Source organism: Anabrus simplex, chromosome 4, assembly GCF_040414725.1.
Source record: "Anabrus simplex isolate iqAnaSimp1 chromosome 4, ASM4041472v1, whole genome shotgun sequence".
NCBI lineage: Eukaryota > Metazoa > Arthropoda > Insecta > Orthoptera > Tettigoniidae > Anabrus > Anabrus simplex.
Genome location: NC_090268.1, coordinates 369,911,616 through 369,935,965, shown reverse-complemented (window position 1 = coordinate 369,935,965; position 24,350 = coordinate 369,911,616).

The window sequence follows — 24,350 nt, the reverse complement described above, 5'->3', positions numbered from 1 at the left end:
GTAATTAATATAAACAAATATGCAACGAAATAAAGAGAACATAAAAGACAAGAGAACATCGCCATATTATTTAGGTACCTATAAAGTTAACATATTATATATGACATATCCGAAGTGACCATAAACCGATAGTTCCATTCGCTGCGACAGGAGTGCGACTGAATTCAGTCGACTTGTTTAGTGCTGACTGGAGAGCAAAACGTGGGATATCCGTGACGGAAATGCGACTGAATTCAGTCGACTAGTTTTTTAAAGTAGTCGACTGTTACGATAGTTTAAACTATCGACTAGTTCGATAGTTATCAGTCGATAGTGCCCATCTCTAGTTTGTTTTGATTTACCACTGGTGTTCTGTGATTTACCATCACATAGGGCTAAGTTGATTTGATTTTTTCTGTCTGTGCGATATCGGTGAATTATGAATAAGAAAGGGGGCGTAGCTAATTGTAAAAGAATAACTTTTCACGGTAATAGGTATTCAAAACGCCAGGGTGATGAAAATTCCCCCAACAGTTATGAAACACCTAAAAGTGCATCTGCTAGGAGGCTAGGTTTAGAGGTTAGCCCGTGTCCATCATTACTGCCTGACGACAGGGTAAAGAATTATCCATCTTCCCAGTTTGATGAAATCTGTCAGTGAATATGTAAATTGTAAAGTGTGTCATAATGCGATTAGTTTAGTTGAAACTTCAGTGCAGGGTTTAGCAAGTACTTGAAGAACAAGTGGTCAGGCAAGAAACTTAGTGATAGCAAAGGTATCGGTGATACTGGTAGATTAACAGATGCTATTATTGATAAACTGAAACTGTATTATGGGAATGCCATCAGAGAAAACAAAGATGCTGTTAAAAAAGTGAGGAAATCTATCTGGGACATATGGTATCATGAATCTTCAACTGATAGTGAACCACAACACTGGATGTGCCCATCAGGCCTTGATTCATGGTGTGGTCATCGTCGAGCTGAGGCAGAAAGAGCTGAAGTGCATTACAGGCATCCCAACCCAATCCCAAATGAGCATTATGATGGAGGTAAAGCTAATTTTCAGAACTTCTACGGAGGTGCCTGAAAAGTTGCACACAAAATGCAAATGAATCTTTTAACAACAAGGTTTGGTCAGTGTGCCCCAAAACCAGTAATAGTGGTCAGAAAATAGTCCGAATTACCGTTGCTGATGCAGTAGTTTCTTTCAATTATGGGAATAGCACTAAATTATAAATACCGAAACATTTGGATGTTGGTGTTGGGAAACGTGCTAGGAGTGCACGGGCTCAACTTGACTGTAAAAGGGTGAGGTTAGCAGAAAAGAGTCTTTGTGAGTCCACTAAGGAGGCAAGCAGGACAAGGAGAAGGCTGAGACTCGAACATCACAACAAAAACATCGAGAAGGAAGGCACAACATACTCTGCTGGAACATTTTAATGAAGTATGAAAGCAAGTTTTTTGCTTTACTTTTAAAGCTGATTCCCCGAAAGTTGCTAATTTGGTTACAAAAAACATGATAAATGTCACATTTACCGCTCAAATTCCATGAAACTTTACAAGTACATTACCTTATACAGGTTCTCGAGGACTTCCTAAGATAATTACAAACAATCCGAAAATCAATGAAATATTGATAGATGTATGAAGGAAAAATCAGAATTTTTAGCTAACAAACTTAAAAATATGCAGAAATTTTAGTAATAGTCCCACACCATTCATACTAGTTTATCCCCGGCTACATGTCGTTTGCTACTCAAAAAACAAAATTAATATCATGAGTAGTTTTGCTGAAATCCTGTTTTTTGCAAGATGTTATCATAAAAAATTGGATAATTTTTTCTTCGTAAATATTTTCATCATACTACCAAAATATTCAGTTTATGGACAGTAAACGCAATTACAAGGTCTCCTTAGTTTGTTTACAAAATTTCATGCGGTTACATTGAAAAACAACCTAGATAGAGAGTTTTGCATCGTAACAATGCAGAGATGGCTATGAGCGGTGTATGAGCCCCCTTAATGTGTGCCTTATCAATCACCACTTTATTTTCCTTATTTATACATCAGTGGGTTTCTGATTGGTTTCCTTCCACAGGTTACCTTTATGATCAATACAGGCCATTTTTTGACGATACGCCACTGAAAACGATTCACGAACACTTGCAGCGTGTGTGTGTGTGTGTGTGATTTGTTTAGTGACGTTCTGTGATTCACAGCCGTAAAGGAGAATGAACTTCACGTTGGTACTGAAAAGTCAATCTAGGACTTTTGGGAGAGGTCAGTGTTCTTCAAGTAGGGTTAATAAACAAATGAGCTATTTGCTTTCCGGATTGGAGCCTTGAAGTCTTCCACCGTACCACCAACTTTGTCATTATGCTCCCTGCACAGACAGAAGAACTAACTTCCTCTACTTTTTTTACAACTTGCCTTACGTCGCACCCACACAGAGAGGTTGTATGGTGACGATGCGATAGGAAAGGCTTAGAAATGAGAAGCAATCGGTCATGGCCTTAATTAAGGTGCAGCCTGGTGCCTCGTGTGAAAATGGGAAACCACGGAAAACCATCTTCAGCGATGCCGACAGTGGGGCTCGAGCGCACTATCTCGCGGATGCAAGCTCACAGCTGCGCGCCCCTAACCGTACTGCCAAATCACCCGGTACTTTTTCTACTTGCGAGCCAGATATGGTGAGCTGGTTGTCCGCAGTACCATTGATTTTCATCTCCTTTTTCTTTGCAGCATTGATTTTAACCTCAACAGTTGCTGCTTCTTGTTCTAACTCCAACAGCTTCCCCTCCATATGTCCGAAGTTCTCGGACAATAGGCAAATGCCATCTGCAAAGTACAGGTCTTCAAGGAAACTGTCTTTCTCCCACTGTATACCTGTACGCTTCCCCTCCAGTGGCTTTCTCATAACTACATCTAACACGAGTGCCTAGTAGTTCCCCTTAAAACAACAATCACCATCATCATCTCATGAAAGTTCCTAAACACTTGATTTGCGAGCCTGTTCTTCTGGAGACGAGCACTGTGGGGTTAAGCCATCCCTAGCTGGGGGGTCGGGGGTTTGTGTATAAAATTAATCGAAAATAGTTTCGAATCCATTGATTTCGGGGTCGCTGAGATGAATAGTGACACTCCGGATTTTTAAAGTCCAAGTTCAGCCCCCTTTGGGGTGGGGGCGAGGGGGGAGTGATACATAAAAATAATCTAAAATCGTGTCGAATCCATAAATTTCGAGGTCGCTGAGATGAATATTGGCACTCCTAATATTTTTAAAGTACAAGTTCAGCCCCTTTTGCGATGGGGGCCGTACAAATATTACCTACTATCTAAAAAAGTACTGTGGGGGCAAGACGGCCGTAGATTCCCTAGGGAAGAGGGTAAAATATAATCTACGTTAAGAAATGGGAGAAACTTATGACGTCAGGATCCCTAGAAAAGTCGAAAATTCTCAAAATACCCTGAGGGGGCCACGCTGGGAGTTTCGAATTTGGGGCTTAGCATAAGAACCCAAAACGATTACCTATAGGTTTCATGAGCTTAAAAGTTACCAGAAATTCCTAATTTTTAACCCCATCTCCCAAATAACGATGGCGGCACAATCTGCCTAACCAGCTAGAAAATTGTAATTTGGCAGAATTATGGGTTTTAGCCTGTTCCGACGGAAAAATTACGAGTTATTAACATTTCTCATTTTTATCCCCCAAAATATCGAAATGTGGAGGCAGTTTTAATGACGGTGCAGACCTTCTTTTCGAGGTATTTGGTGGCTAATCGGTAAGTCGTATTTAAAAACGAATGACACAATCTCCATTCAAATGATTTAGAACTTTGATCCTATGATAGTTTTGTCGTATCTCTATCCCTTACATGTTAGATTTGTCTCTATTTTTCGATTGTACGTAAATTTTTGACTTTTTACGTGTATAATTGATAGTTTGAGTCACCTATAAGAAAGATAGGATCATCAAATTCTACAAGAACATTGGCCTTCTCAGTAACCATATGTGGGCCAAATTCTATGTTTGTAGCTGTCGGATAAGTATTCGAAAAGTAATGCACTTTGAGAAAACCTTACCCAAGTGTCACCCTATTCAACGTTTCTAGCTGAATCTTACTCATAAACGGATGAGATTCGAGGAAATATCATAGGACCAGCCATTTAGACTACTAAATTTAGCGTCTTAAGGTACAATCCGTTTGTCGATATGACGTACAGTTTAGTAGCAGTTAATCTATAACTTAAATGAAGGTAAACATACATATACTTTCGTGTGTCGATCTATATTTATTCACTGAAGTCGATTTGTAGCGATTTAGAAAGGGTGCGTCTGCCATTATAATTAATACTTTACAAATCGATAGTGACTGTTAGCAGGAGGGCGTCTGCTATTGTTATCAGTACTCCCCACATCGACTTTTTAGGAATGGGGTCCTTCTCCAGCTCCTATGTACCATTGTAATGAATAATTCTCTTCTCGATTTGACTGGCAGAAGGCAAAGGAACATGCAATTTTTTTTAAAATCCTTTACCCGATTATGTTGGGCAGCAGGCAAGGGTGCCTCCACATTTTAAACAAATTTACCCATCTAAAATGTGACCGACGTTAGGCATAGTGGCCTGCTATTATAATGGAAACTCACCAACTCAGTATGACTATCAGTAAGCTGACTGGCAGTAGGAAAAGGGGCCTGTCATTATAATGTTGACAGCACAACTCAATTTTGACTGGCAGCAGCAAAAGTACCTGCCATTGTAATAAAAATTCTTCAACTGTAATCTGTCTGGAAATAGAAAATGGGGCCTGCCATTGTAAAGAAAACTCCCCTAAATAGATTGTTACCGCGCAGTAGGCAATGGGGCCTTCCCTCATAATGAAAATTCCCAACTCGATTGTGAATGGCAGTAGGCAAGTTGACATGCCATTATCATCACAACTCCGCAGCTCGCACTTTACATTGGAAACAACGCATTTGGACTTCCCTGTGCTGTTTCTCGGATAACGCTAAGAGACATGGAATTTAAAAAATATGTTATTCACTGCATGTACAGTAATTTACTTGGATATCCGTATACAATGTAGATTACCGTAGCGAAGCACGGGCACATTTGCTAGTTAATGATATATTTTCAATTATCACTGAACTTAATTTTGAATGTTATTATTATTTCGTCAATGCCAGACCAGAAATGCTACAGACCGATGGAGCACATGTATGAGGAGTGTCGGCTCAAGAGGTTTTTTCAAAAAAATCAGTATTTCCTCCACATGCAATACAGAAGTGGAATACTGTCTAATGCCATGAACAATGCGGTCCACAAAGATGTAATTCCTTAAATGTTGTACCATAACCAATCATGGGTAAGTTCAATGCGCCTATTGTTATACGTTTCTTGAGTTTTACCATTCTTTTGGTGGAAATAGCACTTCTGAATAGACACTCCTCATATGTGGACAAATTATAACTGCGAACTCTGGTTGCAGAATAAAATAAGCTAGTGATCTAAATAGCAGTATTGGAAGAGGTATAATATACTCTGTAATATTTACATACGTTTGGAAAATTGGTCTACAGCAAGGAGTGGAAGTATATGTGATAGCGAGTTCAAATTTGTTAAGAGTATGACATGAAGTAAGTTAAATGTAACTTAAAAGCTTTTCAGTCTGCCGAACGCACAAGTTAAACATAAATTTTATTCTATAACACACCTGTAAAAACACATTATTAAACAAGGAATACAAATACACACTATTAAGCAAGGAATTATATGTTTCGTCCTTAAAAGAATATCTTCAGTTTCTATCAGATTTATTTTAATGATTCCACCGTTCTCTCTACTCCTACATTTACGCTACTGCTTTAGAGATTTCAAATTCCTAGGTATTAAACAGAAATAAACATAAATATTCTAAAATTTGAGTGTGATTTTATATACTCTGATGATGTTCGTTCAAGAAAGAAACATGTCATTCTTTTTTTATAGTGTGTATTTTTATTCCTTGTTTAATAGTGTTAATAGTGTGTTTAACACGTGCGTTATAGTTCAATACAGTGGAACCTTGGATTGCGAGCATAATTCGTTCCGGCAACATGCTCGTAATCCAAATCGCTCGTATATCAAAGCAAATTTTCCCATAAGAAACTATTGAAACTCGGATGATTCGTCCACAACACAAAAACATTTATTCGCATAACATTTCTAGAACAAAATATAACGTAAAACTATTAAACTGCACTTTACCTTACAATATAATCATTGTTGGTGTGAGGGAGACGAGAGGTGACATGAGAAGAGTTACTGTGTAGCACGAATTTCACTAACGGAATCACTGCTATCGGTTGGCTCATTGGAAGTGTATTCTTTTCGTGCAACTTTAACGAGGAACCTGTCCAATGACTGTTGCTTTTGCCTCTTTTTGAGGATTTCACGAAAAATGTGACATTGCATTGTCATTGAACAGATTCATCCACTGTAATCATCTCCTTCTTCCGACCGAATTCCTTTTTTAGCCTTCTTTTCGTTCACGGGGCCCATCGTTGCAGAACAGTTATATCACAGATGACAGAAACAAAACATGTACACTCGTACGGTGTTGACTATGCGAGCGAGGCACGCCAACTGAAGTCCAGCGCGGGAAATTATTACACACACTTTCCCAGGAAAAAGAGTGGCAGGGGGGGGGGGGGAACAAAGGCACAGGGGAGGTGGAAACGTAGGTACACGTGACGCTCGTATTGCGAAACATCACTCGCTTATCAAGTTACAATTTATTTAAAATATTTGCTCGTAGACCAAGTTACTCGCAATCCGAGGTTCCACTGTATTTATATTGAACTTGTGTGTTCGACAGACGGAAAAGTTTTTAAGTTACGTTTAACTGAGTCAGCACTGGAAAGTATGGCTTTCTCTTAACAAATGAAGTAAATTCGTATTGCAAACCTGGAACCTATTATCTTCAGCTATGAACAGAAATTCAGTGCCGACATGAAAATCATTGTTTCCAAGATGAAACTGATGCCAATAGAATATGCGATATCGGAGAAAATGGACCAATTCAAGTTCAGCTCAGAAACGTTCTACTCTTGGAAGAAATCAAACAAATTGTAGAAATTTAATACAATTCGTTCATACCAAGAAAATAAGTTCGCAGCTTTTAGTGTACAAGTCATAGATGTCAACAGAGTGTGGGGAATATATCTGTATGTAGTCCTGATGCACCAAAACAGTCGTAGATACATGAAGAGCATGCTTGCATCCTATTTGCCGAGGTCAGCAAAGCGAGGAAACTCTCTGTTCACGTTCTGGGTGCTAGATCGTAAACCAGACGGAAGGACTCCGGTTAGATGAGAAAACTTACGAACGGGGAAATAAAGCTTCGTCTCAGAAAAACGGCTGCTTTAAAAGACGACGGAGGGAAGAGTTAGGGAGATTTGTATAACATGCAGCTCCCTGCTATGACTTTGTTCTCCAAGGAAATTTGAGGGACTCACAATTAACAATGAAAGGCAAAATGCTGTATATCTTGTACGTAAATAACATTTCTTATAATTGAAAATGTTTTGGTTAATGGTATCAGAAGTTCCCTACTGCTTTGAATACCCGTGTCCAATCATTAACTTCCAGGGGGTTTCGCAGAGCGGGGGATTGGAGTATAAATCACCCACCTCCCCTCCGAAATTTTGAAGTTTAGGACTTGTGATTATTTGTGGCAACCGTATAAATTAAGATTTTAGGTAGCTCAATGTTTTGCTTTTAATTTGAACTACGTGTTTGCAAATAGTGTGCTGATGCTTCCATTAGCCAAATATATAAAAGTTTTTCTTCTAAAACGAATCATCCTGAAGCAATGGACTTCATTTCTGCACTTAACATTTTGCGACAGTGATATTTTCCTAACAATACACAGAGTACTGAAACTGTCTGTTTGCTGTTTTACTAGTAAGCACTGTCACACAAGAATGCTCTTTTTCATCCCTGAAATATTTAAAAGCTTATTTGCAGAATATGAGTGCACAGGAAAGATTGTGTTGGCTCTTTTCTATATACACAAAGGAAAACATGTGACCATAAATCATTATAAACCAGGAGACGTCTGATATTGTAATCAACAACATGAATACAAATGTGTCTTAAGTAAATAATTGTGTTATTTCGAAAGTTTCAATTTAGTTTCAAATATAGCTTTCAGGGCCGCATATCTTAAAATTTCGGGAATAGGAACCAGTATTTAGGTGGTTGGGCCGTGTGCGTTTGCAGAGTTTCTCCCAAACGTGCCATTTGGGCTCATCAGTTGGATTGGCACGTCCTCCAAGACTCTGCTTAGCAGTGGCAGACCAACTGCGTGGTCCCGCCGTGTTAGCAAGTAGGGATTGCTTTCTTCTTTAGCAGGTTAGTAATCCATATTTGCTAACACGGCGGGACCACGCAGTTGGTCTGCCACTGCTAAACAGAGTTCTGAAGGGGCGTGACAATCCAACTGATGATTACAAATGGCACCTTTGGAAGAAAGTCTGCAAACGCACACGGTCCAACCACCCAAACGTCGTTCCCTATTCCCGAGATTTTTAATATAGTTTTGCTAATTTCACAATATGCATCCAACATTATTTTATTGAAGTCCACAAATTTTATTATATAATGTTCCCCCTCACCCCGAAAATAATTTATACGTAAGCTCCTGTTACCTTTAAGGGAAAGCCTCATAAACCAGCTAATATACACCGCAGAGAAAGTTTGGAATATCAAAGATGCAATGCAATAATAACATTACAAAATCTTGCTTATTGTATCACAGAGTCAAAAAATATGGAAATGTAAACTTTTACAAATCCAATGTGGGTTTTTCGGATGTCTAACGCAAATAAGTCATAATAATTCAAAAAGTTACAATTCGTGTTTTTCTTCTTTTAGTGAATATTTTCTTTCTTCTCTGCCTTAGTATCGTGTATGGCTTTCTATGGCATTGTTCAGCTCCCCCACACGCCGCTATGGCATTCTTGCAATTAGTGCATTGACGTCTTTTGATAAAGAAGGTCCCATTCCATCTGGGTATCTCTAACGAGGTCTGGAAGTATCTGTGGAGGTTGTGTACGACCAAAAGCAGCTATTTTCAACCTGTCCCATGTATGCTCAATGCAGTTTATGTCCCGTGAATTAGCAGGCCAATTCATATGGTTGATAACCGCCTCTTTCATGAAGTTAGTCACTGGTGCACCTCGATGAGGGCCAGTATTTCCGTCGACGAAACATTAGTTCAGCACCATATTCATCCCTAAATGGTGGAAGAATTTCGTCGGTATACCGCTAGGCAGATAGCTTTCCTCGAGCTGATACTGTAACCGTATCGGTTCTAAATATAATTAATTTAAAATTGGTTTCGGCAGTGGAAACTTTTGTCAAGCTCCTTTGTTCGTGTGGAAGTCAAGTTGCATCAGATTGCACACCACCTCCGACTTGGTGGTGCAAACACAAGGCCGTCATAGCTGGAGAGATCCCCAGAAAGAGAGCGAGCTATGCAAATGACAAGGAAGGAAAATACATAGCAATAACTCCGCTCACTAAAAATGGCCGAAACACGGTATTGCCAACGTGCAAGCTTGATTTGTGTTGTAAGATTTCGAGATAAGCGCATTAAATAGTAAGGAAAATCTCGGCATGTCATATGTTTGTATAGTAGACCTATGCCAAAATTATAATTGTTTGTAAAATTTTAACGTGTGGAAAATCACGCCACCAGAAGATTATATAAATACCAGTCCCACGCTAGCTGTGAACGCACACTCCGGACGGGTGATCCCCGAAAAGGCATCGTATTTTATGATAAATATAAGATAAACCGACGATCGATTTGTTTCCTGCACTCAATCAAATTACTTAGAAATCTGAGCTATACGTTTAACCGCATCGCCAGTGGCACAGGACACATACAGTAGAATGGCTGATATGCAAATTGTGGTGGGGACCGTTCGCCATCTGTTGTTCGTATAGGGGTAAAATTAAAAAAGAACCCGCGCGGTGATGCGGAAAGGACGCCTTGACGTAAAGTATTGGCCGTCCGCTGGTGTCCTGGCCTTACCTTTGTTCGGGAGTGCTATTTTACATTTTATCGATACGCTGTATGAAAGACTATGTTCAAGTTACAGATAAATTTAAATTAATGAAAGTATGTGAAAATTAGACTAACAGGATGATTATATTGCCGTAAAGACGATCGCGGGAACTGTATTAAAGTTTCATAAATTATGTTGGTGGATGACGTCATGTAATTGAACGTCATTAACATTAGACTTGTTCCAGTGAAGAAAACCCCAGGGTTATGAGGGTGCTCAAGAGGACCAGAGGAGGATTTGAACCAGTGATCCACGCCAGCGCCATGAGGGGTTAAACGACGCCAAGGGCCTTCCCAAGGCCCGAGCCATGGATTTCTCGACATGACGATGAGTGCATTAAATTTGAAATACAAATAATTTATGTAATTATGTAGGACGCGTAAGAGTGGTTAGTAAATGCAAAATGCATGTATTTTATAATTAGGGAGAGATTTGTGAGTGGTCTTCAAATTGTATTAAATAATGTTTATGTAGACGATGAGGGCCAGTATTGCCTATAACATGTTAATTTAAAGTAAAGCATGTGCAAGGATGTATAGATGAAATATCTGAAAGGTTGAGAGTCCTTTAGATTGCGAGGGTAAAGTATAGATTCGTTTTATTGAAGACTTCAAACGGTAAAATTAATTTAATTGATGTTGGTAATGCATGACGGCAGTGTCATAAAAATGCCAGTATAGGTATGATAATCGTGGGGGTAGCAATGCACTCTGATTTTAAAGTAAATTTACACGAGTAGAATATAGAGATAGCTGTATCAATTTGTGTAATATGTGACAAGCCTGGACGCGAACGTACTTCCTCCCATTTTAGATAGGGTTTCCCTTCTATGTCAAGAAGTATATACTTTTCTTTTAAACTATAATAAAGTTATGGATACGTTCAGATCCAGAGATTTATGTTCGCGTTCAAATTTGTAGGACCCGGGTATTTCGTGTGTATGGATGTGACATTGATAAGACGAATAGTGGCTTGATGTGAGTTAAAAATTAGTGAATGGGCAGAGAATGAATAAGCGAAAGAAACTTTTGAATATGATAAGAGGATATTGGTTGAAATGATATATATATTTACCATGATGTTTTCTCAGGGGGACGGATTGTCTCGTTTTGAGAAGGTTTAAAATGAAGGGTCACCACCCAGCATTTACAAGCACGGCTCTGCGACGTTATGATTTATGATTTTTTGAGAGGGAGAAACCTGGCCGCTCTCGTAATAAAGAATTCTGCCAAGTGTATTGTTCAAGCCTGTGCACCAATACGGAGAAACTTAGGGGTTCGCAAATATACGATCGCATATAGAGGATTTCCTTTTAATATTTTCATGATTATCTCTGCAAAGAAATTGAGTAACAGGAACGCCAGAATAGTATTGTTTGCTGATCTTTTGAATGATTTAGATAGGGATTTTCAGAAACCCATTTGGCGGTGGCATCCTAGGGACCACCGGTTCGAAGTCCAAGGACAAACCCTGGATTTTCCGTCACACACAAGTTATATTTATAAGTTTAATTTTTTGTTCCATAAAATACAGCCAGTCTATGTGTTTATTGTTTACACTTCTGTTTGCAGTGTGCGTACATAATTTTTTGAGTGTGTTCTTTGAGATTTATTTCATGTTTGATGTCTGAATTCGATAGCGGGTTCTGATTCTTGATTTTGTCATCGGGTTCATTGCGATGTGGGTTTGATTTCGGACCCAACATCTGTTTAGTTTTGTTGTCGGCTGTGATATTGTCCACTAGTGTTAGTTATTCTTTGTTTATTAATTGGGAGTGTAGTTAATTAGTTAGGCGACCACTTAATGTTGTCTCCGATTTTTGCGTAGATAGTGTGTTTCTTCTGATAGTGAAGAAATTCTTTGATGAGAACCGTCGCATTTGCAAGGATATTCATGTACCTAAGAACATTTCAAGTAATGTATATTTAATGATCTAGGTATATTCGTCGTCATGTCGTAAACGAAAAGAACGTTCAAGTTTTTTTTGAATGAACGGAGTCATATCTCCAGGCGTATGTATTCAGACCATCAGACGTTGTACAGTTTAACTGTAGTGCTATTCAGGGTTACATTGAATTAATTTATGTGATATCAAGGTATAATAGATAGGGTTTACATATTTGTCTGCTTACGATTTGCCGAAGTGGAATGCATTCTAGTTTTCCTCCGCTCACTTATGGCTTTAAGTTAGTTTTAGTGTTGTATTTTTGATATTATGCCGCGAACGCACCGTGGTCCTGGGAGGTCGGGGGTTGTACTCTGCGGAGCGGAGGAAGTGCAGTTGATCCTTGCACGGTCAAAAGAGCTTCTGTTCGCCCATCAGTTAGGAGTTTACTTTTTTCGCTCTCCAGATGAGGTGACATTTGACTCTAGATTGAAAAGGTCCCATACCATCGAACGCCTTTGTGTATGGTACCGTATGGCGATAGCTCAGTTTGGGGGCAATGTTGCTGTCGTATCGTTCTATGGGACAATAGCGTGGGTGATACGGTTCCAGTACCAAGGGTGTGCGACGACCATTTATAACCCCAGCCTAAAATATTACTCCATCACCTCCATATTCATGCGCCTCTTGGACATGTTGGTACTTTCTACCGCGTCAATTACGTCTCCACACCCTTTGTTGTCCTGTATTTGGCCTAAGTGATACGCGTGTTTCATGTGCAAACATGACATTACGCCATTCATCAAGCTCCCAATTAAGATGCTGGATGGTCCATCTTCTCCTCTCAGCGCGATGAGGATTCTCCATTAGAACATCCCGAATTAGTTAAAATGACCTTAATTGAGGCCTACCAGGTGTATGCATAAATTTTTGCCGGTTTTGTGGTAAAGAAAACACGTAATTTTTTAGTGAAATTCATTTTCTGTTTATTCCAAATATTGGCCATCGGCTTCTACACATTTCGCCCATCTTTCAGGTAAGTTATGAATGCCATGCCAGACAAACTGCTTGTCTTTTGCGGCAAATCATTAGTTGATCCATTTTCCAACTTTCTCGAAATTGCTGAAGTGCTGCTCTGCGAGAGCCTGCCCATTGATGCGAAGAGGGTGATAGTCAGATGTCGCCAGGTCGGGGAAGTACAGCGGGTGAAGAAGAATGTCCCACTCGAGCGATTTCAAGGTGTCTTTTACTGGTTTTGTTGTGCGAGACGACGCATTGTCGTGTAACAAAATCACTTTGCCATGTCTTCTGGACCATTCCGGTCGTCTTTCGATCAATGCTTAAAGTGTCTTCGCACTTTTGTGGTCTCACAGAGCGCGCATTTTCACACTGAAATCACCACGTTTAAATTGTCGAAACCTTGCCTCTACTAGCATGTTTCTACCAGAAAACGATGACTTTCCACAGGATTTTTTCTTTTGATTAAACAAGAAAATCAAAACGTGCCGCTAATGTTCTTTTACAGGCAAAAACGTCAACATGATCACTGAAGGGTACAACACAGACGCTAGTGCTTGGCGAACTCAACTTGTGTGTGCTGGTAAGTTAATATCCGACGAAGAAGCTGATGTGTCAGATTCATACACTGCGTACTGTTCGCTGGCCCCATTTCTTAGTGAAACCGTAAAAGACTTATGCATACACCTGGTATGCAGGAGAGTGCGTACAGTTTGTGAAGATACACGGACCGCGGTTACACTGAAGGAGTCATCTTGTCAAAGTTGGTCTCCTCTGCGCTGTTGTGCTAATACAACGATCTTGACGTGGCTTTGCCACTCTCGATCGACCTTCCTTCGGTCTCTCAGTCACATCATTGGTCTCACGGTACCTTTTTTCATATTTTCGACATTACACTTTGGGTAACCCCTACGTTGCGTAATACTGGTCCTTGTGTATGTCCACGCTGAATCAATTCCATAATTCTGATTCAATCAAACTGGGAAATATGCATTGCACATAAAACGTAAACACTAGATGAAGCTTGTATTGTATTGCATACACTACGACCAGTCTTCACCTGGAATGGCACACTTCACTCCAGGCTCAACACAGACCGTAGGCAGAGACATCTGCTGCATTGAGTTACAACAATTGAGTTACATGTGTGCGCATCGAGATCTCTGCCACTTACAAGGGGAGTAAACGCCCCACCTCTTAATGTGCCTAATTCCACAATATTCGAAGCTATTTTTTTACGTCACGCTGACACATATAGGTCTTACGGTGACGGTGGAATGGTAAAGGCCAAGGAGTGTGAAGGAAGCGGCCGTGGCCTTAATTAAGGTACAACCCCGGCATTTGCCTGGTGTGAAAGTGGGAAACCACAGAACATCATTTTCAGGGCTGCCAACACTGGGGCTCAAACCCACTATCTCCCGGATGCAAGCTCACAGCTGCGCTCCCCTAACCGCACGGCCAACTCGCCCGTTAAGTTGATTTACTGCGATCGTACGCATGTACACGGCAGGAAATGAAAGCGTTTACGTAATTTAGTGAAAACAAGAAATTATGAAAGTGTGTACCGTTAAAGCAGATTCTCCAGTTGGTTGAGGTGGTAAAATGCATCCATTGTATCACCTGCCTGTCTTAAGAGCCGACTAAAAGTAGAATCCTCAAGGGCTCTCATCTCTGGAGTATGGTATGGTTACCAAGGGGCCGCTAGCTGGTCTGGTATTGTTTTTACTAACTCGTACCAGGCTTCACACTTTAATACCTGCTACCCGAATTTCTCTTCATACCCAGGTGGCATTACGTTTGCGTGGCGTAAACAATTTCCAGCTCCTTCGAGGCTCTCTCTTGTCGTAAGTCGATGTCGTCTCCTGTCGAAGGGTCGAACTTCTTAAACATTTCATCACCGGGCGAGGAGCGCGCAGCTGTGGGCTTGCATCCGGGAGATAGTGGCTTCGAACCCCACTGCCGGCAGCCCTGAAGATGGTGTCCCGTGGTTACCTATTTTCACACCAGGCAAAATGCTGGGGCTGTACCTTATTTAAGGCCACGGGCGCTTCCTTCCCAATCCTAGCCCTTTCCTATCCGATCGTCGCCATGGGTCGGTGCGACGTAATACAAAATTGTAGAAGAATAATATGTTTTATTTTTTATTTGCATTGTTTCTTTGTCTTAGTATTGGCTATGAAGCCTTCTCTTAAACTAAAACAAGACTAACAAATACATTAAACTAATACAATTTTCAAGAAGTCGAAACTAATGAAAAAAAACTCGTATAAAATGATTGTAGCCGCCTCTGTGGTGTAGTGGTTAGCGTGATTAGCTGCCACCCCCGGAGGTCCGGGTTCGATTCCCGGCTCTGCCACGACATTTGAAAAAGTGGTATGAGGGCTGGAACGGGGTCCACTCAGCCTCGGGAGGTCAACTGAGTCGAGGTGGGTTCGATTCCCACCTCAGCCATCCTCGAAGTGGTTTTCCGTGGTTTCCCACTTCACCTCCAGGCGAATGCCGGGATGGTACCTAACTGAAGGCCACGGCCGCTTCCTTCCCTCTCCCTTGCCTATCCCTTCCAATCTTCCCATCCCCCTACAAGGCCCCTGTTCACCATAGCAGGTGAGGCCGCCTGGGCGAGGTACTGGTCATACTCCCCAGTTGTATCCCCCGACCAAGAGTCTGAAGCTCCAGGACACTGCCCTTGGGGCGGTAGAGGTGGGATCCCTCGCTAAGTCCGAGGGAAAAACCGAACCTGGAGGGTAAACAGATGATGATGATGATAAAATAATTGCAGCCAGTCCCTGATATGAGTGGTGTGAAAATATCGCTCATAGAGTCGGTTGGTGCATGCATTTCAGTGGGCTTGGCAGACTGACATGTAATAGCAACTTCTGGCTTAGTGAGGAAAGCAACAGTTAACTACCTCACTCCTCATTTCCCTAGTATGCCTCTTGAGTGACACCTAGGCTATTTATGACAGTTGTTGGTGGAGCTGTAGATGATCCAACCAGGCTTCGGGTTGAATATCCAACATACATACCAATAATAATAATAATAATAATAATAATAATAATAATAATAATAATAATAATAATAATAATAATTGTTACGGTGTTTTAGGGGTAGGTAGAGGTGAAAGAAGGTGCGGGTGTGAATAGGTCTCCAGCTACGAAAGCAAAATTAATTTAAAATTTAACAAGGTTATATTTTCTTTTCAAAAACAAGAAATAACAAGCATGGCAGGTACAAAGTAGCAAGTCAAAAAGGGTAGTTACAATATTTACAGGAATTGGGCTTCGCGCCCTGATTTTACACAGCTTGGGCAATCAGCTCAGTTTTACCCCAAACACGAGTTTTAACAGAGGGGCAGAAAACCCCATTCATACCTAGGAGCCCTTGCTCCAAATTACACAGAAAAGCCTCCACGAGGCATACAACACTCAATTTTCAAAAGAGCCACTCGCTCTCAAAATTTAAGCCTCTCCCAGGCCACACCAAACTCCACCTTCAAGTTGTCCTCACTGGACATAGACACAGGGGTACAATACCCAACCTACTGAGGTCTATTAAATGAAAAGGGGCAATTACATGACCTCTAAAATAACAATTTGAGAGGAGGCAATCTGCACTCCTAATACACTTGTTTTTAAAAAAACCTAATCTGGCTCTAGGCCACTAATGCAAGGGCTAATCCCATACTACCGAGGTGACTTTAGAAAAGAGCAATTTGTTTTACATTAACGAAGAATAGGTTGAGAAAATAAGTTCACCTCAAAACAATAAGAGTGGGAGCTCGAGAGGGTTAGCACTCTCTATCCCAGAAGGTAGCTTAAAAGAGAATAGAAGAAAGATTGTTACATTTTAGGAAAAGGTTACATGGTGGAACGCTTCGCACCCGCCCCGAGAGTTAAACTGCTGAGCTAGCAAAGAAAGAATTTATTAATCGGCCATTACCTTATTGATGACCGCTGCCGAGGAAAGAGGCGCTTCCCGCCTCCTGCTATGTACTTTATACACTGAAAGATGGAACAGAAGTGGCCCGGAGACCCAAAAATCAGCAGTTTATATCCTCTCGCAGAAGTTTCGAGGCGTTAGGGGAATGAAAACACCCTCCCGCAAATTCTTTATTGGCTAGGGTACAGAAACATATCCAAGTTGGGGGAAGATACATCGGATTGGTCGGAAATAACTAAAAGAAATTCGGGATTGGATAAATCTAAAACAAGGGGGAAAAGAGGGGTATACAGCCAACTTAAACAATAACAGAAAGAAATTTAGCAAGAAACAAACATTTGAAATAAAAATTTCTCCAACAAAATAGTTCTTTGACTCCGCACTAGGGTGCACTATTGTTGATCTTCAGTAGTGTCCTCTAGAAGAGAAAGTTCACACTTCTTACTTCAAGCGAAACAAAAACACATCAAAAATGACACAGTTCAAAAACTCAAAATTTTCCACGTGGTGACATCTTCTGAGAAGGTAAAGAATTAATAGCGTAGATAAAGTTCAGACTTCCTCCAGCAGAGGAGTTTCAACTGGCGCACATTTTAAATTAGCGGAGTGGAGGTGTACCTCCCGGTACAATAATAATAATAATAATAATAATAATAATAATAATAATAATAATAATAATAATAATAATAATAATAATAATAATAATAATAATAATAATAATAATAATAATAATAATATGTGATACAAATAAATTAGTGCCGACCGAGTTGGCCATGCGGTCAGGGTCGCGTAGTTGTGAGCTTCTATTCGGCAGATGGTCGGGTTGAATCTCAGCGTTGAAAATGTTTTTCCGTGGTTTCCTATTTTTACACCAAGCTAATGCTGGGGCTGTACCTTATTTAAGGCTACGGCCGCTTCCTTCCTAATCTTAGCTCTCTTCCATCCTTGCGTCGCCGAAAACATACGACATGATCGTGCGAGGTAAGAAAAAAACAGTAGCAGAAAGAAAAAAAATATTAAGGGAGGATAGTTGCCCAGTTATACTTTCTCTTAAAAACAATAAATACCACCTCCACCTCCACACCACCAATTAAAGTTGAAATTCTCGGGGTGTGTACGAGAATTCGGGGAATCCCATTCTCAAAATAGAATCTATCACATTCATACTTGTTACGATTGATATTGTATGGTGTCATTCCTGCTCCAAAATGAACATTATACTATACACACGTATTGATTTAAATGATTGTGTTGAGAGGATGAAAGAGGGCAGTTCAGTACTCTTCCTATAGTAAGTAAGTAATTCGTCTTTATTCGTGGCGAAGTTAGGGTTCAATGCCCACTCTTACATTTTTTTTTTTTTTTTTTTTTGCTATTTGCTTTACGTCGCACCGACACAGATATGTCTTACGGCGACGATGGGATAGGAAAGGCCTAGGAATTGGAAGGAAGCGGCCGTGGCCTTAATTAAGGTACAGCCCCGGCATTTGTCTGGTGTGAAAATAGGAAACCACGGAAAACCATCTTCAGGGCTGCCGACAGTGGGGCTCGAACCCACTATCTCCCGATTACTGGATACTGGCCGCACTTAAGCGACTGCAGCTATCGAGCTCGGTCTCTTACATTTACACTTAACCGCAACATTAAAAATAATTAAGAGAAATATATATATTTAAAACAATATAGTACTAACAGCAAACTGGACATAGTAATAAAATAAATAATTACTGAATATACAACATGACAATATAAATGAACGAGATATTAATTATAAAACTAACAATAGTAATAAAAAAGGAAGGAGACACCTATAACTAACTATACAGGGTGAAGCGAAATTCGCGCACTCGGGCGTCGCAGCGCGACTCCTCACATGCAAGCAATAAAGAAATGTATCTCACAAAAGTTCGTCCTGTGAGTATATCCGGCAGAAAAAGGAAGTTGAAGAATGGCAATCTGGCAACGCTGTAACCACAGGTAGGGTAAGTACATTTGTCAGCATACTTCGGACGTAATTTACAGTTGGTGCTGTGGGTAGAGTTTTGGGTTAGCATGCGGAAGGTCGAGGGGTCTGTTCTCGGTGGAGGAGTATGTTTTTTATTTCGTAAATGTAGTCCAGGTGGTATGGTATCTGGCATCTTAATCGTCAACAGCGATTGTAGTGGGTTTTCTAGAAACCATTTGCACTTACATACTACGATCCTAGAAATAGACGAACAATCGTTTTCATTGGTCAGATTTGAAAGTCGCCGTTTCCACATTGTGGGCATGAATTTATTCGCACCACTTCATCTACTAGATGCATTACAACGTGTTCAGCGTTCCAAAATATTGCAAATATAAGATACATGTAACATAAGAAACGGTGTCTTACTGTATTACAGTGCCATTTCTTGATGGATACAGTACTTTTGTATCCACCTCTTGGCACAGGCCAGAGTAAAATGTAGCTTCCACCGAAGTCCCAGTCTCATCCATGGCTGTGACAATATGGAAGCTGCTGGGGTATGGGTAGTGCTGAGTAGTGACATTCAGAGCACGACTAGTGCATCTGAGTGATATGGAAGGTGTTGCTCATAGGGTCAGTCGTGCTGCAATAGCACTTTCTGACCCAGTGAGGAAAGCAATGGCAAACTGCCTCACTCCTCGTCTTGCCTAGTACCTCTCATTTTGATGCTGCCATTGGTTTTTGCGGTTTCCTTATAACCGCATAACCTTTGCTGGTGCTGTTTGAGGATCCAACCAGCCTCTGGGATGATGACCTAACAGACAGACAATGACCGATGGAAATTAGCACATTAAAAAATGCGCCTCAACCCAGAATCGAACCCTCGACCTCTTGCATGGTAATCCAAAACTCTATCCACCGCACCAACCGTACAGCACGCCTAACGTGTGCTGACAGAGGTATTTACCCCTACATATGGTTACAGTGTTGCCAGATTGCCACTCTTCAACGTCCTTTTTCTGCCGGATATACTCGCAGGACGAACTTTTGTGAGATACATTTTTTTATTGCTGGGATGTGAGGAGTCGCGCTGCGACGCCCGAGTGCGCGAATTTCGCTTCACCCTGTATATTCTTGGAACAGTCGACGACTTATTGCCAAATGAATCGAACGTGTTACAAAACAATGTTAAAAAGCAGACGAACAAGGTCAATAACGCCCTTCAAAATTAAAACCAAACCAAACCAAACCCCATGGCGCAACAGCCCCGAAGAGCCTTGGTCTACCAAGCGACCGTTGTTCAGCCCGAAGGCCTGCAGATTACGAGGTGTCGTGTGGTCAGCACGACGAATCCTCACGGCCGTTATTCTTGGCTCTCTAGACCGGGGCCGCTATCTCACCGTCAGATAGCTCCTCAGTTGTAATCACGTAGGCTGAGTGGACCTCGAACTAGCCCTCAGGTTCGGGTAAAAGTCGCTGCCCTGGCCGGGAATCGAACCAGGGGCCTCCGGGTAAGAGGCAGGCACGCTATCCCTACATTGTGGTGCTGGCCTTCAACTTAAAGGGGGCAAAATTCATTCATTTACTCATTCATTCATTCATTCATTCATTCACCAAAGTATGTATGTCAATTGGGTCTTCCCTGTAGCTATATTTAGCATTTGTATTACTTAAAAATCAATACATCTGTGTTTTAAGCCCATGATTTCAATGCACATTATACATTGTATCTAGTCTATTTTAATTTACTCCGGTATGTATTGATCCGGAGAGCAACAACTCTAAATGAATCCAGACAAATGATGTTTTATTCTGTTCTATATTTGTGGAAGTTCCTCCTTCCCCCGCCCATTACCAACTAATGGGATGATTTCAATGTAGCTTCCCTTATGCGTGCATATGCAAACTTACCACCTTAAGTAAATTCGTGTCCTCGCCTCGAGGTTGTGTAGCAACAACACCCCCTCCACCCCTCCCCCTCCAAAACACACTCATACACACAGTGGTATTAAACTACATGTACCATTTCACCACATATCGGCCCTCCTGTCATTCTTAAACTTTTGGTAGTACCGGGAATCGAACACAGATCTCAAAGGGCGGCAGTTGTAATAATAATTTCGTGTGGCTATTACTAGCCGAGTACAGCCCTTGTAAGGCAGACCCTCCGATGAGGGTGGGCGGCATCTGCCATGTGTAGGTAACTGCGTGTTATTGTGCTGGAGGATAGTGTTATGTGTGGTGTGTGAGTTGCAGGGATGTTGGGGACAGCACAAATACCCAGCCCCCGGGCCATGGGAATTAACCAATGAAGGTTAAAATCCCCGACACGGCCGCGAATCGAACCCGGGACCCTCTGAACCGAAGGCTAGTACTCTGACCATTCAACCAACGAGTCGGACAGGGCGGCATTTAATAGCGCTAAATATTACGGTTGGGAGGTGGACACTTACCTCTTGACTATTTTACGGCTCTCTCTCTCTCTATCTCTCTCTCTCTCTCTCTCTCTCTCTCTCTCAATATTTGGTCGCGTTTACGTTAGATTAGAGGTTATGACAGATAGGTGAAGACTTCAGCAGTACATCACTTGTTAAGTTAAATGGCCCCCTAAAATAAGTGTTGTATAAACGGAAGGAAGTGTGAAACCATTTTCTTCAAGCGACAGAGGTCAGAAGAGAAACAGAGATCCATCTAACTGTAAAAGAAACAAGCCCAAACAAATGAGGTAAAAGTAAACTCGTGTACTCATCCCGAGGTGGTGCAGCTCTTTTCATGCACACCCCCATTGGAAGTGAGCTGCATGTACCATTTCACCCACATACCAGCCCTCCTGCCATTCGTAAATTTCTGGCAGTACCGGGAATCGAACCCAGGCTCCCGAGGACGGCAGCTAATAACCGTTACGCTACGGAGGCGGACGAACAAATGCGGTTAGTTGGATGTACATATTCTTGCTCTGGAGGTGGGGGATGAAGAAAAGGGTTCGTTATGGCACGTTTCTGTTTTTACATGTTTTGTGTTTGTTTTCTTCCAGATATTCTTCAAATAGGTCACTAAAGTTTCCAGAATGCAATCACAGACAGGAAGCCTTTCTATGTCGTACAATTACAGTTCAAGACTTTCACAGATTTCATCATCATCATCATCATCTGTTTACCCTCCAGGTTCGGCTTTTTCCCTCGGACTCAGCGAGGGATCCCACCTCTACCGCCTCAAGGGCAGTGTCCTGGAGCTTCAGACTCTTGGTCGGGGGATACAACTGGGGAGTATGACCAGTACCTCGCCCAGGCGGCCTCACCTGCTATGGTGAACAGAGGCCTTGCTGGGGGATGGGAAGATTGGAAGGGATAGGCAAGGATGAGGGGAGGAAGCGGCCGTGGCCTGAAGTTAGGTACCATCCCGGCATTCGCCTGGAGGAGAAGTGGGAAACCACGGAAAACCACTTCCAGGATGGCTGAGGTGGGAATCGAACCCACCTCTACTCAGTTGACCTCCCGAGGCTGAGTGAACCCCGTTCCAGCCCTCGTACCACTTTTCAAATTTCGTGGCAGAGCCGGGAATCGAACCCGGACCTCCGGGGGTGGCAGCTAATCACAGATTTCATAAGAGATTCTATTCTCGTGTCCGCCTCTGTGGTGTAGTGGTTAGTGTGATTAGCTGCCACCCCCTGAGGCCCGGGTTCGATTCCCGGCTCTGCCACGAAATTTGAAAAGTGGTACGAGGGCTGGAACGGGGTCCACTCAGCCTCGGGAGGTCAACTGAGTAGAGGTGGGCTCGATTCCCATCTCCGCTATCCTGGAAGTGGTTTTCCGTGGTTTCCCACTTCTCCTCCAGGTGAATGCCGGGATGGTACCTAACTTAAGGCCACGGCCGCTTCCTTCCCTCTTCCTTGTGTATCCTTTCCAATCTTCCCATCCTCCCGCAAGGCCCCTGTTCGGCATAGCAGGTGAGGCCGCCTGGGCGAGGTACTGGTCATACTCCCCAGTTGTATCCCCTACCAAGAGTCTGCAGCTCCAGGACACTGCCCTTGAGGCGGTAGAGGTGGGATCCCTTGCTGAGTCCGAAGGAAAAGCCGACCCTGGAGGGTAAACAGATGATGATGATGATGATTCTATTCCAAGGCACCAAAAGAAAGGGGAAAATCAACATTTAGTCTATAGGAAAAAAAAAAAAAATCATTCCAAACCATAAGAGACTTCCTATATGTTTGGAGACATTTATAGGTGTGATGAAACATTTCGAGATTTCGCATTAACACAGCGTTAAAACATTTTTAGAGATACTAACCACTTGCCTAAAGAAAATCGAGAAGCTCACTGCGTAAGTGTTGAGTATACGGCAAGAAGGGATAACGTTATGCAATTTCTAAATTCGTTGACATGTTCGGAACCTCATTACTGCTCCGGGGGTTCAAGAAGGCGTTACTCCTCATCCGAGTTCAATATAAAGAAATTGTGGCGGATATACACCTGTGTTGCGCACCATATAGAAGTGGAACAAAGGTTCTTAGGGGCATTTTCATCATCATCATCATCATCATCATCATCTGTTTACCCTCCAGGTTCGGCTTTTCCCTCGGACTCAACGAGGGATCCCACCTCTACCGCCTCAATGGCAGTGTCCTGGAGCTTCAGACTCTTGGTTGGGGGATACAACTGGGGAGAATGACCAGTACCTCGCCCAGGCGGCCTCACCTGCTATGCTGAACAGGGGCCTCGTGTAGGGATGGGAAGATTGGAAGGGATAGGCAAGGAAGAGGGAAGAAAGTGGCCGTGGCCTTAAGTTAGGTACCATCCCGGCATTTGCCTGGAGGAGAAGTGGGAAACCACGGAAAACCACTTCCAGGATAGCGGAGATGGGAATCGAGACCACCTCTACTCAGTTGACCTCCCGAGGCTGAGTGGACCCTGTTCCAGCCCTCGTACCACTTTTCAAATTTCGTGGCAGAGCCGGGAATCGAACCCGGACCTCCGGGGGGTGGCAGCTAATCACGCTAACCACTGCACCACAGAGGCGGACTAGGGACATTTTCAACAAGAAATACAATATTGGGTATGGAACTCTACGGGTTATGTAAAACTCGTTTACAGATCATTGGAAAAATAAAAATTGTTACTGATCCTGCAGGAAAGCAAACAGTGATGTCTGAAAAAACAATCCATAAGAGAAGATCTGAGGCATTCTATAGACTTGTTCAAGAAAAAGACGATCCAAGTATTCTGGTATTAAGTTTTGATTGTCAAAAAATGTACTTCCTCGGAAATTACCATACCAATCAGCGTGTTATAGAAGGCAGATCTATTTCTACAATTTAACCGTTGTAAAAGGTCACTCCAAAAGCATGCTGACAAGATAAAATCTTATTTCTTGTATTTGGCTTCAAAATGAATGCAGAAAACGGGAGAATCGAAAGATGTCATTTTTATGTCAAGCCTTACGCAACACAGAATTGTCAGAACC